We start from the raw sequence: 17471 nt of genomic DNA, 5'->3' as shown, positions 1-17471 counted from the left end.
GATCAGAGAATTTCGCAAAGTTTACGAGTAATATTTAAATTATATTGACCTAATAAGTACGTGAACAACGTCGGTTAGTGTGGTTTTGGTTTTTTGGTGGACAATTTATTGGACAGGTGATTTTAGTTTAATTGTCTGTGGCTACCTAATAGTTACAAAGAACAGTGACAAATCTAAATACACAAGAAATAATTATATAATGGGATCTCTTGTCCCTCTTGATTTTGGAAATATATAGATTTTGACTTATTCTCCTTCTTCTACAATTATTTAGCGGCAATATTTTCTTTTTACTTTTGCCATTTTATCACTGTAAACAAGTGAGACATTAACCACGAAAAGGAGATAAGTGCCAAAAACAAAATTTTACAGAAAAAGCAAAAGAGTGTACTGTAGGTAGAGCAATCATATCATCTTTACAGATATTGCAATGAGTTCAAATGAGTGCAAATCTTAATATTTTTTCCATCAATATTGTTATCCCACTTATGACATTTGGTATCCATGAAGTTTAGCATTATTGAGGAGGTCTTCTTTCTGTGCCTTATAATTGATTGATATATTTGTTTAATTCTTAAAGCAGGCTAATAATTCAAATTGAACCTACTTCCTTTTTTAAATATTATATATCTTGTTTCCGATCCTTAAAACTCACTAAAACTGGTATTTTTCTGTAGTTGGGATATATCCTTTACGGATACTAAGGCCCCGTTCTCATGACAGACGTTTAACGCGCGTTTTGATAACATCATCATCATCAGCCCATAGTCATCTACTGCTGAACATATGCCTCCTCGAAAAACTTCCTTCAGATCTATCTTGCGCTACTGCAATCCAGTTGGTACAAATCCTCAAATACACAGAGGCAAAAATATATGAATTCCAAGAAGTAGAGAGATTCCAATATCTAGGAGCAACATTCACTAGGAGACCAAATATAAAAGAAGAAATCCAAGCAAGAATTATGGCTGGTAATCGTTGTATCTTTGCTCTAAACAACTTATTAAGAAATAAGAACATATGTAGAGGGGATAAGATAAGAATATACAAGACAGTGATAAGACCTATAGTATTGTATGCCAGTGAAACATGGACGATGAACAAATCCAAGCAAGTTATGCTTAAAGTGTGGGAAAGAAAATTTCTAAGAAAAATATTTGGCGGAAAGATATGGAGTGGAATTTGGATAAGAAGACCAAATGTAGAACTAGAGAGAATGTATGGTGAACCAAACATAGTAGGGATCATAAAATCACAAAGACTAAGATGGTTGGGACATATCCAAAGGATGCCAAATATGAAACTTTCCAAAAGAATACTAACAGGAGGAATAGGAGGAAAGAAGAAGAAAGGTAGACCGAAAACCAGATGGAAGAAAGATGTTGAAAAAGACATAAAAGAACTGAAAATCACAAATTGGAAAAATAAAGCAGCAAATAGGAGAGATTGGAAAGGAATAGTAAACCAAGCCATGGACCTTCTAAGCCTGGAGAGCTAAACTATATATACAAATCCTCTTTAGGTCGCGTTTTGATAACGCGCGATTGCAACTACATACATTTTACTTGAGGCTGATTTTTTACTAACAGAAACAATTCTAGAATGAAAACTATTGTCCCTTTTGGTTTTAGAATTGTTGAGATTTAAACTTATTATGCTTCTTTGTTACTTTTCTAGTGACAAGTATTTTATATTTTGTATTTTCTTTTGTCATTTTATCCCTGTAGTGAGATATTGACAATGAAAAGTAGGTAAGAGCCAAAAACAAGATTGTACAGAAGAAGCAAAAAACTTGTTTGTGTATCAATCATATTAGCCCAGTCGGGATAGCATTTGACCTTGCATTAGGAGCTGCCCCAAATTTTATTTTTCTAATCTTTAGGGAGGGTCAATATTAGTATAAATTTAAAATCTCGACTGAATTCCACCGTTGCGTTAGCCGCCATCTTGATTTTAAACGAGAATCGTTTTTGCTCAATATCTCCGCCATTTTCAATTTTTTGACAAAAAGTGTAAAAACTGAAATTGTTTAAAATGCGATTTTCTATAATTTCATTTATTATAATTTTTTTCGTGCGGTCGATATTTTCCCAGTTATGAGGGGAAAATAGTGACAGTTGTAGCATAATTATTGAATTATTGAATTATCTCGTTTATTATTAGTTTTACAACAAATATTTACCTATACAAAAATGAAGAGAATTAAATTCTGTACAATTTTGATACCGTTCATTTTTTTCACAAAATCAATATTTAAGGTAGTACGTATGTGCTAAAGTGCGAGCGTAAGACCTGATTGATTTTGTAGCAATTGTTTTTGTTCAATATCTCCGCCATTTTCAACTTTTCGACAAAAAGTGTAAGAACTGAAATTGTTGCAATTATGATTTACTACAATTTTTCGAGAGAACCAGTGGCGGATCTACAAGGGGGGGGAATGGGAAAATTCCCCCCAACAGGGTCCAAAATTTAAAAAAAATTGTTGGAACATCACGATATATTAGCTGATATAAAACTTAGAATATCGACAGACAAATTCAACCAATAAAACCCGCTAGTTAATAAAATTAAGTGAACTTAATTATGTATATAATTCCTTTTTATGTCAATTATATACTTAGTTTGGTTGATGTTTCATTGGAAGTTTCAAAAATTGTATAAAATATAATTCTCTTTATTTTTGTTTATGTACAATTATGTCGTAAAGTTAATAATAAATCAGACAATTCAATAATTATGCTTTATACTCAAACTTTACTCAAGCTTACTTTCATAATTAGGCTGTTATACTCAAACGTTATCTTAACATAATGTGTACACGTTATTTATAACGGGTTTGTTACATCACAGGGCTGATTATCTCTAAGTTTCATCGGTTCAACGGTTTATTTTTGAAAAGGCTGTACTTAAAACAGATTGAACGAGTCACGAATCACGAGTGTATGCAAATTTTGAACAGCCACATCCTAACCAATTTTTGTCTTACATGAAAACAAAAAATCCAAAATATTCAGAAGAGCAAAACCTACATTTTTTACTTTTTGAGAGAGTAATTCTAAGTTATTTCGAAAAAAATGAAATTTATTCCAAAAATTAAAAAAATTACTTTAGAATCAATTTGTTTCTCAAAAATCAACAGTTTATACCGATGAAACTTACAAATCATATAAACAATACATAAGTAAAGTAACTTAAGAAGCGGTAATGATCAATTTCATTTGGGTTGCTAATTAGGTGATGATTTTTACGATTTTGTTTTACCAAATAAAAAGGGGACCAACTTTATTTTGGGCGTAATTTACTTACTTTTGATGCTAAAACTTAAAAAAAAATTAAGTTTTTTTTAAACACTTTAAAAAGTTGTAATGAGTTTTCCCTGAAAAGTGCTTTATTTTTTGGTATTTTCACGTTGAAATATTCGATTTGGAATTTGACGAATAAGAACCTACTTTTCATTAACTAAAATTCTGCTTATACTGGGTCTGCAGACTTCATACCTTCAGTTTTTTTTTACTTTTTTTAGGCTATATTTTTGCGATGAATATTTTTTCGACAAAATATTTACTTTTTGAGTTATTTGCGAAAAACCGTCTAGAAAAGTGGTTCTTTTGTTGAAAAATCAACATATTCATTCGCGATTAACTCGGAAAGTACCTATTGACTTATAGTCTGGGCTGATTATCGGAGAATAGGCCAATTTTGGGAAAAGTTATTTACCAGCAATTTTATTGCTGGAATCTAATTATAAGTTCCTATATATTAATAATATAGGTATGCAAAGTCCTCAGATAGTGTGCTACTTTTTTTATAAACAAAAATGGCGCCCGAAAATCGTGTTTTTTTTTCAATGATTGCTCTATAACTCCGAAGAATTTAACTTTACAACAAAAACACGCAAATAAAAATTCACCGTGCTTAAATTCTGCATAGAGATGTGTTTTCCCGATCTGCTCCGACGAAAATTTTCCTCGGAAAATGCCGGTTTTCCCAACAAAATCTTTAATTTTCAAATAAAATTTTAGATAAGTAGTGGTAGTAGTAAAGTTTTAGATAGACATAGATTAGTGTTTATAATTTTTTTTAATTCTTTCAAAGCGTAGAAGTGAGTTTATAGTACAAGCTAATTATTTACAAAAAAATATCGATTAACAGTTTAATGGATATATTTTAATTAAAGATTATAAATATATTTTTTTGTAATTTACACGCGCGAAAGTAGAGTAATAGAGTACCGTAGCTAAAATTTTCACTTGGAGCGACGATCGGCCGCTCGACGTACACTTTTAATAAATAATGTATGCTGCGTGTCAGTCGCTTTGAGTGAACATTTTAGCTCCGACTCTGTATCAGGCCTACTTTTGCGCTAAAAATTACAAAAAAAAAGTATTTTTAATCTTTGATTAAAATATAACCATTGCACTATTTTTTGACATTATTTGTAAGTAATTAGATTGTACCATAGACTCACTTTTAAGCTTTGAAACTATTAAAACAAATTTTAAACAACGGAGAATTCGTTTGTTTATTTTGCTGTTTCATACCTTTTTTGCAAACGGTTGGAAAATTTTTTTAAAGCATTCATTTTCAAGACCTATGAAATACGCATTTTAAGTATTTTTTAAAATTAGAATATAATTGTGCAGTTATAACTTATATAATTAGCAGTATATAACAAAATTTAGGTCACTAAATGAATTATACACGTTTGATGCCTCGAATTTCCTAAACCTGTTGTCCGATTTGAATGATTTTTTTAGTATCTTATATCTTTATTATTCAAGAATCTCAATGTATTAATATTGTTGCTAGACAGGTAAATGTCATTTTATACCGGGTGTAACAGTCTTACTGTGTCTTTCTTAAAGTTTGGAACACTCTGTGGAATATTATAGCATAGATAAAATATTGAAATTAAAACTCAATTGTAGTCTTAGACTTTCTTAACATTTTCTTTTTGTATTCATTTGCATATGGTGGATAATAAAAAAGTTAGGTACTTTAACAACTAGCCATGTTCTTCATCAATACAGGGTGTTTCTTAATAGGTGCGACAAACCTTATGGGGTAATTCTGCATGAAAAAATAATGACTTTTGGCTTTATAAGATATGTCCACAAATGCTTCGTTTCCGAGATACGGGATGTTGATTTTTTTTACAAACTGGCAGTTTATTTGTTGCTCTAAATCCGGTTGCGATATGCAAATGAAACTTGGTAGGTTTTAAGAGGTAGTTATTGCGCATTTTTTGACATACAAATAAGAATTTAATATTCACCATTGGCGTGCATACGGGTATAAATATTTTAAATACATCCCGTATGCACGCCAATGGTGAATATAAAATTCTTAATTGTATGTCAGAAAATGCCCAATAACTACCTCTTAAAACCTACCAAATTTCAGTTGCATATCTCAACCGGTTTTAGAGCAACAAATAAACCGTCAGTTTGCAAGAAAAAATTCAACATCCCGTATCTCGGAAATAAAGCGTTTGTAGACATATGTTTATAAAGCAAACGGTGATTTTTTTTTATCCATAATCACCCCTTAAAGTTTGTCTCACTTATTTAGAAACACCCTGTATTGATGAAGAACGTGGCTAGTTGTTAAAGTACGTAATTTTTTTATTATTCAACATAAACGAGTAAATCAAAAAGTAAAATGTTAAGAAAGCCTAGGACTACAATTAAGTTTTAATTTCAATATTTTATCTATGCTATAATATTCCACAGAGTGTTCCGAACTTTAATGAAAAAACACAGTATGATTGTTACACCCGGCATAAAATGACATTTACCTGTCTAGCAACAATATTAACATATTGAGATTCTTAAATAATAAAGCTATAACATACTAAAAAAATTACTCAAATCGGAAACAGGTTTAGAAATTCGAGGCATTAAACGTGTATAATTCATCTAGTGACCTAAATTTTTTGCCCGCCAGTGTATCAGCATAAACTAGTTTGGCCTGAAGTGTGTGTATTTAAATCAGGATAAACTAGTTTGGCCTAGGCCAAACTAGTAGTTTGTCCTGAAATCGGGTTTGGCCGGTAACATATAATATATAGGGTGAGGCAGATAACTGGCTTATTAGAAATATCTCGAGAACTAAAGGCAACAGAATCATGAATATTGGAACAAAGGGGTTTTGAAGGATGATCTATTAAACGAAAATATTTTCATGTCTTTGCAACTTCCGGTTACACCGGAAGTTGCTTATAACTTCGTTTTTTTAAATGGGACACCCTGTATATTTTTACATTTTTGGATTCTCTTCGATGTCTTCTTTCTTAAAATATAAGGTTTTGTAATATTATACAGGATATTTTAAAAGATAATTACATTTTATATTAATTTCGTAGCAAAATTCACACTCTGTAGAATTGTAGTAGTGTGACATCTAAAACTCTACTTACGTTCAAGTGATTTTTAATATAGTCTACTATTGTTAAGAATCATTAGTATAGCTAAATTTTTAATTTTAGTATACAGGGTTGGTCGAAACGCGGAATGAGTATTTTCTGAGTTTTCTTAAATGGAACACCCTGTATTTTTTATTGTAGTGAAATTATATTTTATAGTACTTTTTTATTTTTTAAGCATTCCCTACACCTAACGGCTTTAATTTGTGAGTTATTGGTGATTCAAGCTAAACATTAATTGCAACAAAAAATACGTAAAATTTTATTAGGTTGGCCGTGAAAATACTCAATCCCAAATAATTTTTCAGAAATAAATACATATTAATCCAGACTGGTCCTTAAAATTACCAATAATGGTTTAGCTATCGAAATACCTACTTAGTTAAGATTGTTGGTGCGATTAACAATTAAGCACAAATTAAAGCAGTTAGGTATAAGGAATGCTTAAGAAATAAAAAAGTACCATAAAATATCATTTCATTACAATACTAAAATACAGGGTGTTCCATTTAAGAAAACTCAGAAAATACTCATTCCGAGTATCGACCAGCCCTGTATACTAAAATTAACAATTTAGCTATACTAATGATTCTTAACAATAGTAGAGTATATTAAAAATCATTTGAACGTAAGTAGAGTTTTAGATGTCAAACTACTACAATTCTACAGGGTGTGAATGTTGCTACGAAATTAAAAAAAAACGTAATTATCTTTTAAAATACCCGGTATAATATTACAAAACCTCATATTTTAAGAAAGAAGACGTCGAAGAGAATACAAAAATGTAAAAATATACAGGGTGTCCCATTAAAAAACGAAGTTATAAGCAACTTCCGGTATAACCGGAAATTGCAAAGAGATGAAAATATTTTAATTTAATAGATCATCCTTCAAAACCCCTTTATTCCAATTTTCATGATTCTGTTGCCTTTAGTGCTCGAGATATTTCTAATAGGCCCTTTATTTGCCTCACCCTGTATACAAATATGCACTCAGAAAAATTACAGGTCATAAAGATCAAAAATAAAATCAAATTTTTTAATATTGCTCTAGCGAAAATAGTTTTCCTTGATTTTTCTAAATGTTTAGAGTGGGTCTGGAAACCTGTTCTCCCAACTTTTTTGTCGGGAAACTTGTGGCATTAAAAAATGAGTCTACATGGATATAGTATTAAATTTTCCAACTGAATCTATCTATTTCATTTAAGTGTATTGTGACTACATTTGGTATTATTTAAAAGTACTTGTTTCCATTACACCAGCAAGTCACAACTCAGCCTACTATTTCAATACAAAATATAAAAAATTAACTGAAAAGATCGATTAAATTTAATAGTAAATGGATTAGATAAGAGATTGATCGATATATATATGTAACATTATATAATTCTCTAAAGTATTGGGATAATTAAATGATCCAAACTGGAAGATTAATTACTACACAGATGTATATTTTAGACGTTACAAGAGTACCAATAAATTAGCGACTTGTGGGTTTTGGAAATTTTAGATATTTCAGTAGGTAGCCGAAACAAAAAAACTACCATAGGCGTTTTTGTAGGATATAAGATGAACTATGTCAATGAACTGTTGTGTAAGAAAATCTGAACTAAAGAAATAACGAAGTAAGAAATTTGCTTTTGGGATTAATGGGAGAGCCTTTTAGTCTTTGTCATGCCGCTCGGCTGACTTTTGCGGACTCTTATTCAAAATGTGCCCGTTAAACTAATCAGAAGGGTGCTGGGAAATACTTTTTAAACAATTTTGGTAAATAAATTAAAAAGGTCACCTTTTTGCTCCGAAAAATATTTTTTCTACTTTCACGCACGCATTTCGTTTCTGAAAGTTGAATATGGCCTTATAATACATGATAATACATGCAATAAACTAATATTTAGACATTATTTACTAATTTATTTCAAATTTATCTTATTGTGTTCATGTTTTAATGAAATTAGCGCGATTATTTCAATCATAGGAGATTCTGACCAATAAAACTAAAACTATTCCATTTTAAATACGTTAATATAAGTTGTTTATTGGAAGCAAAAGTTTTTCCGATAGCTCAAAACCAAGTTTTAATAATCTAATAAATTGTATTAAAAAACTCAAAAGAAGTTCACCGGGATACAAAGAATACTACTAAGGCGGTTCGATAAGTACTTAGCCTTCAAAAGAAAAACTACAGAAATAAAAAGCTACAGAAATAAAAATTAAAGTGATTATTTTTTCATGATCTTAACTTCCAATCGTATAGTAAGGTATTTGATCACGTGTTTAATTCTGTCCAATCAGATTAAAATTATACTGAGAACTATCTACTGTAAAAAATTACTGATAGAATTTTTTTAAGTAGATCGTTTCTGTTTAATGGCAACCAGTTTCCAAGTTTAGACAACTGTCACATTTAACAAAATATCCATAATATACGTATTAAAAAATAATCTTACGAATATCACTTCATTATCAAATAATGCTTCATTTTTACTCAAATTTGTTGTCATTGGGCAATAGCCACTCGAGCCCTGCGGGCTCTCGTGTCTATTGCCAGAAAACAAATTTTCGAAAAACTGTCGCATTATTTTCAATTTATTCTCTTTCTCTTGTGATATTATACCCGATAATTTTTGATAATACCCCGTCGTCAAGTAAATTACGTCAGATGCCCTTCGTTGCTACGAAAAAATACATTTAGTGACATTAATTACATTTAATGTTTTAAAAGTTATAAAAGTGATGACTTTCAACCGTCAAATATTTATAACAAATGTTTGTTTAATTGTAGTAATTTGTACTTACATAAATAAATTACAATAAAATTTTGGTTTTAAACAGTTTTATTCATGAAATACTCGCAGCAAATTGCACTCATTAAAACTGTCAAAGTGTCACTCTGGAAAAATTCGATAATTTTAGAGCTCTTGTGCAATTACTACTGATTATTTCATTCATAGGAGATTCTGACCAATAGAAAGCTACAGAAATCTAAATTAGACTGATAATTTTTGATAATTTCCCGTCGTCAAGTATATTATGTCAGATGCCCTTCGTTGCTATGAAAAAATACGTTCAGTGACATTAATGAGAATTAATGTTTTAAAAATTATAAAAGTGATGACTTTCAACTGTAAAATATTTATAACAGCTGTGTGTTTAATTGTACTAATTTGTACTTACATAAATAAATTACAATAAAATTTTGATTTTGAACAGTTTTATTCATGAAATAATCGCAACAAATTGCACTCGATCTCTAAAATTAATATAGAATTTTAGAGCTCGTGTGCAATTACTACTGATAATTCGATGAAATAAAATTATTTTGACATAATATTTAAAAGTCAGATCAGTAGACAATTACAATGGTTTTGAATCGTCGTCATGGAAACCAATATCGTCGTCGTGGTAACCCATTATATTGAAAGTTTGGTTTTGACAACCTTGCCAAAGAATTAATTTGTGTATTTTCACTTCTAAATAAAAATTGACATAACTCTATTTTTTGTGCCTTTTTTCCAAACGTACGGCCCTAGAAAAAATATTGTTCCTAACTTATGCGGAAAGTGCCTTCCCCGCACTCGACTGCTTGCCCGCGTCGTTGGGGTCAACGGCAGTCTCGTGCGTGAAACTATCACTTTCCGCACTAGTTAGGAAAATAACTATTTTAGGTTTTTTGAGTTATAAAACAAAACGTTCCCTTTTTTATTTTTCTTCGAAAGTTTTCGATTAGAGGCGATTTAAAATGTGAAAATGCAAAATTACGCATTTTCAGGGCTTAAAAACCCTAAATTATTCTTTTTGAGGTTGCGTATTTATTAATAATGGTTTCAGCAGTACGGGGCAACCTGTCACACGGCCAGGGAGTCTCTTCGAATACTGCGAATAAGCCAACCCATATTTGGGCAATTATTGTCTATAAAAATATTTATTAAATATATGTTTCTAATTGTAGAAAGAGTAATTAATATCATTATGTTTTTATCTAAAATAAGTAGCGTACCACAATAATTCTAATATTAGAGTACAAAAGTGATTGATCTCGTTAGATATAATAAAATTGCAGATACTTGACACTGTGAATGCGTTCTAGATTTTTAATAGTTATGGTTATGGTGGTAAGTGCAGTATCGGCCCACGTGGTAAAGTAAATAAAAATACTCTAAATAAAATACTAAATCTTCCCCTGAACGTTTCCGAAAACAATAAATCTCTAAATTATCTTCAGTTTTCTAGGAAACTTAAAAAACACACAGATGGACTAAGGCGGAGACGGAAAGGAAATCTTACTGATTTTGACGGAAACGTCATATCTCGTAAAATGAGAACGTGGAAACAATGAAACTAAACAGAGAAACTATTTGAAGACCAAAGAGATAATACCTCTGAGCTAGAAAGAGAGGTAAACGATGGAATATGAATATTGCATCAGGTAATATGTTATGCGATAACAGAACTAAAAGGTGACAAAGCAGAAGGTTCCGATAATATACAAGCAGAACTGCTCAAACCAATGAACAACGAATCGATAGTAATAATCACAAAGATACTGAACAACATATTAAAAAACTCTGGAGAAATACACACATAATGGTCGAGTTTATTCCACTTCCAAAAAAACAGGCGCCAAATAATACGAAGAATACCGTACAATAAGCCTCATGAGTCATCTCCCAAAAGTGTTCCTAAAGATCCATAAGATAATAATTTACAATCTGTGTGAAGGTCAAATGTCCCACAATGAGTTTGGATTCATAAATGCTGTTGTTACGAGAGAGGATTTGTTCTCAATGCAAATCTTATTCCAGATATGCCGAGACGTCAGTTGAGACGTATACGCCTGTCTTGTTGATTACGAGAATGCGTTTGATCGAGTACAGCAGGCCAAGATGATGCAAATACCAAAAGAAGGAGAAATTAGTAACCAAGATCCGAAAATACTTAGAAACCTTTACTGGAATCACACTGCAAATCTCAGAGTTGAAGGTGAACATAACGAATATGTAAAGATCATGCATGAAGAGAGGCAAGGCTGCATGTTGTCTCCTTTGATCTTCAATCTCTACTCTGATATAATATTTACCAAAGCTTTGCACGAAACTGCAAAAGGTATTCTACTAAAGGGGTGCCGGCTAAACAATATCAGATATGCAGATGGTACCATAGTATTTGCGGACAACCTAGAAGATCAACAAGTCCTAATGAACAAAATCATGTATTACATCAAAATATGGACTCAATATAAACGTAAAGAAGAAAATAAATGGTAATTATCAAGAAAAAAAGAGAAGAAGGTCAATTATACGTCAACCAAACTCTTGTAGAAAGAATAAAGCATTACAACTACCTCGGCAACATAATAAATAAAGAATAGACCAACAACCAAGAGAAAAGAGCGCGCATCGGAAAGGCTAGAGCCACCTTGAGCCGAATGGAGACCTTTTTCAAGAGCCACAACCTCTAACTTGGTATAAAAAAAATAAGAATACTGCGCTGATACGTCTGCTCTGTGTTTTTTATGGTGTTGAATCATGGACCTTGAACGAAGATATGTGCAGAAAATTGGAAGCATTTGAGACATGGCTATATCGGAGAATACTAAAAATCCCATGGGTTGATCGAGTCACAAATGAGAAGGTCCCCAATGGAAAGAAGAAGAACCGAGAGGTACTGACCACCATCAAATCTCGAAAGTTAAAATACTTCGGACACATTATGCGAAATGAATCCAGATATGCTCTCCTACAAGCCATCCTGCAGGGAAAAATATTTTTAATACCAAGTCCAAGAGAAAGAAGAACATACAAGTTCTTCTTCTTCTTAAAGTTCCATCTCCTAGCGGAGGTTGGATATCATAATGGCTATGGTCACTTTGTTGGCTGCTGCTCTGAACAGTTGTAATGAACTACAGTTAAACCATTCTCTAAGGTTCCTCAGCCAGGAGATGCGTCTTCTTCCTATGCTTCTTTTTCCTTGGATCCTTCCTTGCATAATAACTCTCAGCAGCTCATATTTCTCTCCTCTGGTAATATGACCCAAATATTCTACTTTTCTTGTTTTTATACTGTTCATAATTTCTAACTCCTTATTTAAACGTCGTAGCACTTCAACATTGGTAATCCTTTGAACCCACTGAATTTTCAACGTTCTTCTGTAACACCATATTTCGAATGCTACTATTTTTCTTATATATGTTGCCTTTTCAATGTCCAAGCTTCCATTCCGTATAGTAATATAAAAAATATGTAGCATCTTAGAGCCCTCAATCTGAGAGGCAACTGAAGGTCTTTGTTTGTAAGCAGTGTCTTCATTTTTATAAATGCTTGCCTTGCAGTTTCAATTCGGACTTTAATTTCTTTGTTTTGGTCATTTTTGTCATCAACCCAGGTTCCCAGATATTTGTTTGTCTTTACTTTTTCTATTTGGGTTTGCTCTAGTATTAACCTTTCATTTCCATGTTGTGTTTTTGAGACAATCATAAATTTAGTTTTTTTCTTGTTTATTTTGAGTCCATATCGAATGCAGTAATCGTTAATTCTATTTAACAATTCTTGTAGCGACTTAAGGGTGTCTGCCATTATAACGGTGTCATCAGCGAATCTTATGTTATTTACTGTTCTTCCGTTTATAGAGATTCCATCACTTAGTTCCGCTATCGCTTCCTGAAATATGGCTTCACTGTACACGTTAAACAGTAGCGGCGACAGTACACAACATTGTCTTACCCCTCTCTTTATATCAATATTCTCGGACTCTTGTTCGTCTATCTTTATATTGGTCTTTTGATTCCAATACAGATTGATGATAATTCGTAAGTCTCGTCTGTCTATATCTCTGTTTTTCAATAATTCTATTAGTTTTTCATGTCGGACTCTGTCGAACGCTTTTTCGAAGTCGATGAAACAGGAATAAATATCCAGGTTCATATCTAAGCATCTTTGAGAGAGGACATTAAATGCAAACAATGCCTATCTTGTTCCAAGTCCTTTGCGGAACCCAAATTGGGTATCATCCATATCATTTTCCAGCTTTCTGTATAATCTTCCATGAATCACCTTTAGAAATATTTTGAGGGTATGGCTTATTAGCGATATTGTCCTATAGTCTGAACAATCTTTGGCATATATTGTTTTAGGTATTGTTACAAAGGTGGACACCAACCATTCCTGAGGTATTTTTCCGGTTTTATATACTTCATTAAACAGATCCAGTAGTACAGGTAGAGTTTCATCGTCTAGACATTTCAGTAATTCTGCAGGTATTTCGTCTGGACCTACAGTTTTTCCGTTTTTTGCGTTTCGTATTGCTTGTTCGATTTCCTCCATTATGATCTCTGGTCCCGTTTCGCTATCGATTTCTTCCGGTTCTTGTCTATTATCCTCAAACAGATCTGTTATGTACGCCTTCCACTTTTTTAATTTCTCGTTGACTTCTATAATAATTTTTCCATTTATGTCTTTAAGAAGTAGTCCTGTCGCCAGGGGGGGTACAACGGCCTCGTTAATTCAGATGGACTTACTCAAGTTTTTTTTATGTATTTTGACCCGTAGAACACGAATTTTTTGGGTAACAGTTGATCCGGATGTCGATAAGATTGTTATAGACCAAGAACTTGAGGAATCAAATAACAGCGATTTTTGGCAAAACAAAACAATATTTTGTATTTTTTGGGCCATTTTAAGTAAAAAATATTTCTACAAGTTTTTTCGTAGGATGCACAGTTTTCGAGATAAACGCGGTTGAACTTTAAAAAAATCGAAAAATTGCAATTTTTGAACCCGAATAACTCTTGATTAAAAAATAAAATAGCAAGTCTGCTTACCGCATTTGAAAGTTTAAGTCAAATTATATCGGTTTTGATTATTTGCATTGGTAAAAATTTATTTTTTTATTGTTTAACAAAGCTATAAACACGTAGGGTTTCCCGTGCTTTTACATGCGTTTTAACGCATGTAACGTAGAAATAGTCTTGATTGCACTAGTACCTATTCTACCTACTCGTTCGATTTTAAATGAGAAATCATAGAAACATCACTCACGCACTAGTTGTTTGTAGCTTTGTTTAACAGTAACACAATAAATTTTTAGCAATGCAAATAATCAAAACCGACATAATTTGACTTGAACTTTCAAAGGCGCTAAGCAGAATTGCTGTTTTACTTTTTAATCAAAAGTTATTCGGGTTTAAAAATTGCAGTTTTTCGATTTTTTGAAAGTTCAACCGCGTTTATCTCGAAAACTGTGCATCCTACTAAAAAACTTGTAGAAATATTTTTTGCTTAAAATGACCCAAAAAATACAAAATATTGTTTTGTTTTGCCAAAAATCGCTGTTATTTGATTCCTCAAGTTCTTGGTCTATAACAATCTTATCGACATCCGGATCAACTGTTACCCAAAAAATTCGTGTTCTACGGGTCAAAATACATAAAAAAAACTTGGGTAAGTCCATCTGAATTAACGAGGCCGTTGTACCCCCCCTGGCGACAGGACTAAAGGCCGTCTTTCTTTTTTCGCTGCGTATTTGTGATTTCCTTTATTTTCTTATGCATATTAAAGCTATCATGTTTTTTAGAATATTCCTCTATTTCACTGCATTGATTTGTCAGCCAGGTGGATTTGGCCTCTTTTATTTTCTGTATTATTAACCTCTGTATTTCTTTGTATTTTGCCTTATTCCTGCCTTTATGTTTTCTTCTTTCCTCCATTAACTCTAGGATTTCTGAAGTCATCCATCTCTGTTTTTTTCTTATTTTTGTCTGTAATATTTTCTTTCCTGCCTCTACTAACGTTTCTTGTATGATGTTCCATTTGTCATTAACATCTGCTGTCTTTATCACGTCTTGTTTGATTTTCTTTAAGTTATCATTTATTTCTTGTTTTTAACTCTGACGTATAGGTTCTTCTTTTATCGAATCGTGGTATATTTGTTTGTTTTTGGATCTTTTTTAATTTTATCTTCATTACGCCTACTAGTGGATTATGGTCTGACTTTATGTCAGCTCCGGGGTATGTTCTCACAGACTTTATAGTGTTTTTATATCTGGATTTGATTAAAATGTAATCTATCTGGTTTCTTACAATGTGATCTTCCGAATCCGCCGGTGATTTCCAGGTATAAAGTCTTCTTTTAGGTAGTTTAAATAATGTATTCAGTACTACCAGCTCCTCGCTTTGGCAGAATTCGACAAGTCTGTCCCCCCTTTCATTTCTTTCTCCAAAGCCAAATTCTCCCAAACATCCATCCACTTTTCCTTTTCCAATCTTGGCGTTGAAATCTCCCATCACCAACAATATGTCATTTTTTTTGTGGATCTTATGATTTCGTTCAATTATGTAGAACTTTCTATCTCGCCTCGTCTTTGTCTGCAGTAGGTGCATATATTTGGACAACGTTTATCTTCTTAGAGAATGTTTGCAACTGAACCATCATCAATCTCTCTGAGTAGGGGGTAAAACCAACGACAGATTTGTTTGTCTCTTTGTCTACAAGTATGGCAACTCCATATCGGTGTCTTGGATCATTGTTACCAACATAATACATCATGCCGTTGTTTGTGGTTAGTTTTCCTGAATCCGGCCATTGAACATCGCTGATACCGAATATATTTATTTTAAGGCGATCCATTTCAGCTGTTAGGTTATCGAGCTTACCTGGTTGATATAAACTCTTCACGTTCCATGTGGCCAGTCTTAGGGTTCTTCCTTTTCTATTTTTTCTAAACCAATGGTTTTCTTGGTTTCCTTCTGATTATGAGGGTTTCGTTTGCTAACGACCTGAGAGGCCTCATATTCTTCAAGTGTACCTCTCCTGCCGGATCTTGGTTTCCGACTTCCATGATCAGTAAGGTGTTTTTGGGCTTTTTCTAATGCCATTATGGTTGTCTAGGAATGCCTTTTAGACCTTTAATACAGTGGTTTTCCGTTCCCAAGTTGAAGAACATACAAGTTGAAGAACCTTAACTACACAACGTATGTACAGCATTTTTGCGCTGCTGCCAATAAGATAAATATTGTCATAATGATCATCAACATTCGTCACGGATATGCACATTGTTTTTTCTTTTATGGCCTTTGGGAACTGCGTCCATTTAGCCAGCAACATTTCTTGAAATCGACGCCTCACCATAAACCAAGACGATTACGAATCCATCTCCGAATCCATTACAAAAACAATGCAGGGTAGGTAAGGGAAAAACCCCGATCGTTCAGGGTGATAGGCACATTAAGAAGAACAAAAAGAAATTTTCTTCATCTCTGCGAACCACGTGGCCAAAGAACTGTAGAATTCGCTGCAGTCATGCTGTGGACAGCCTTTTTTCAAATTTCTGACCTGTACTGAAATATTGAGAATACAAGTGCATTCATCAATCCCATCCTGATGTTTTGAGGAATAATTTTGTCTCTCCAAACTTAAGTTAGGCGACTCAATGCATCTCCAAACTTTTACTTTGCAGTTGTCTTTATTTAGGATACAATTATTGTGACTCCATTCGTACTTAAAGAAAATCTACTCAGGCATTATAATATGGGCCTTAAGGATACAAGACGTTGCCAGAAGTTGCTTTGAAATAACTTTTACCTCTTTAGTGAGTTTCTGAGAGTCCCAATAGCCCTAATACGATAACAGAAAAAGTGCTCATGAAAGCTGAACATACAAAATATACTCCTTGTAGTAAAAGGAGTTAAGAAGTTTCTTAACATATTATATCTTCTTCAACTGTCAGTTCCTCGACGGAGGTCGGCAATCTTCATAGCTATTCGGACTTCAGAGACGGCTGCTCGGAAAAGTTCATTTGATGTACATCTTAATCATTCTCTCAGGTTACGCAGCCATGATATTCTACGTCTCCCTATTCTTCTTTTTCATTAGATCTTTCCCTGCATAATGAGCTGGAGCAAGTTGTATCTCTATCGACGTGTAATATATCCGAGGTATTACGTATTATATAGTTTGGTGTAAAGTGTAATCACTTCTTCTTCATGTGCCGTGCTCGATTATCGAACGTTGGCTATCAAATTGGCTATAGCTATTTTGTTAACGGCAGCTCG

The 17471-nt window shown here is 32.7% G+C and overlaps 1 protein-coding gene across 1 annotated transcript in view; it reads left to right on the top strand.

The window, feature by feature from the left end:
• Positions 1-17471, top strand: part of LOC114338529 (uncharacterized) — a 107690-nt gene that overhangs the window by 37818 nt on the left and 52401 nt on the right. The gene's annotated exons all lie outside the window — the stretch shown is intronic.

Source organism: Diabrotica virgifera, chromosome 8, assembly GCF_917563875.1.
Source record: "Diabrotica virgifera virgifera chromosome 8, PGI_DIABVI_V3a".
NCBI lineage: Eukaryota > Metazoa > Arthropoda > Insecta > Coleoptera > Chrysomelidae > Diabrotica > Diabrotica virgifera.
The sequence above is the reverse complement of the archived record's forward strand: the minus strand, read 5'-3'. Positions and strand labels throughout refer to the sequence as shown.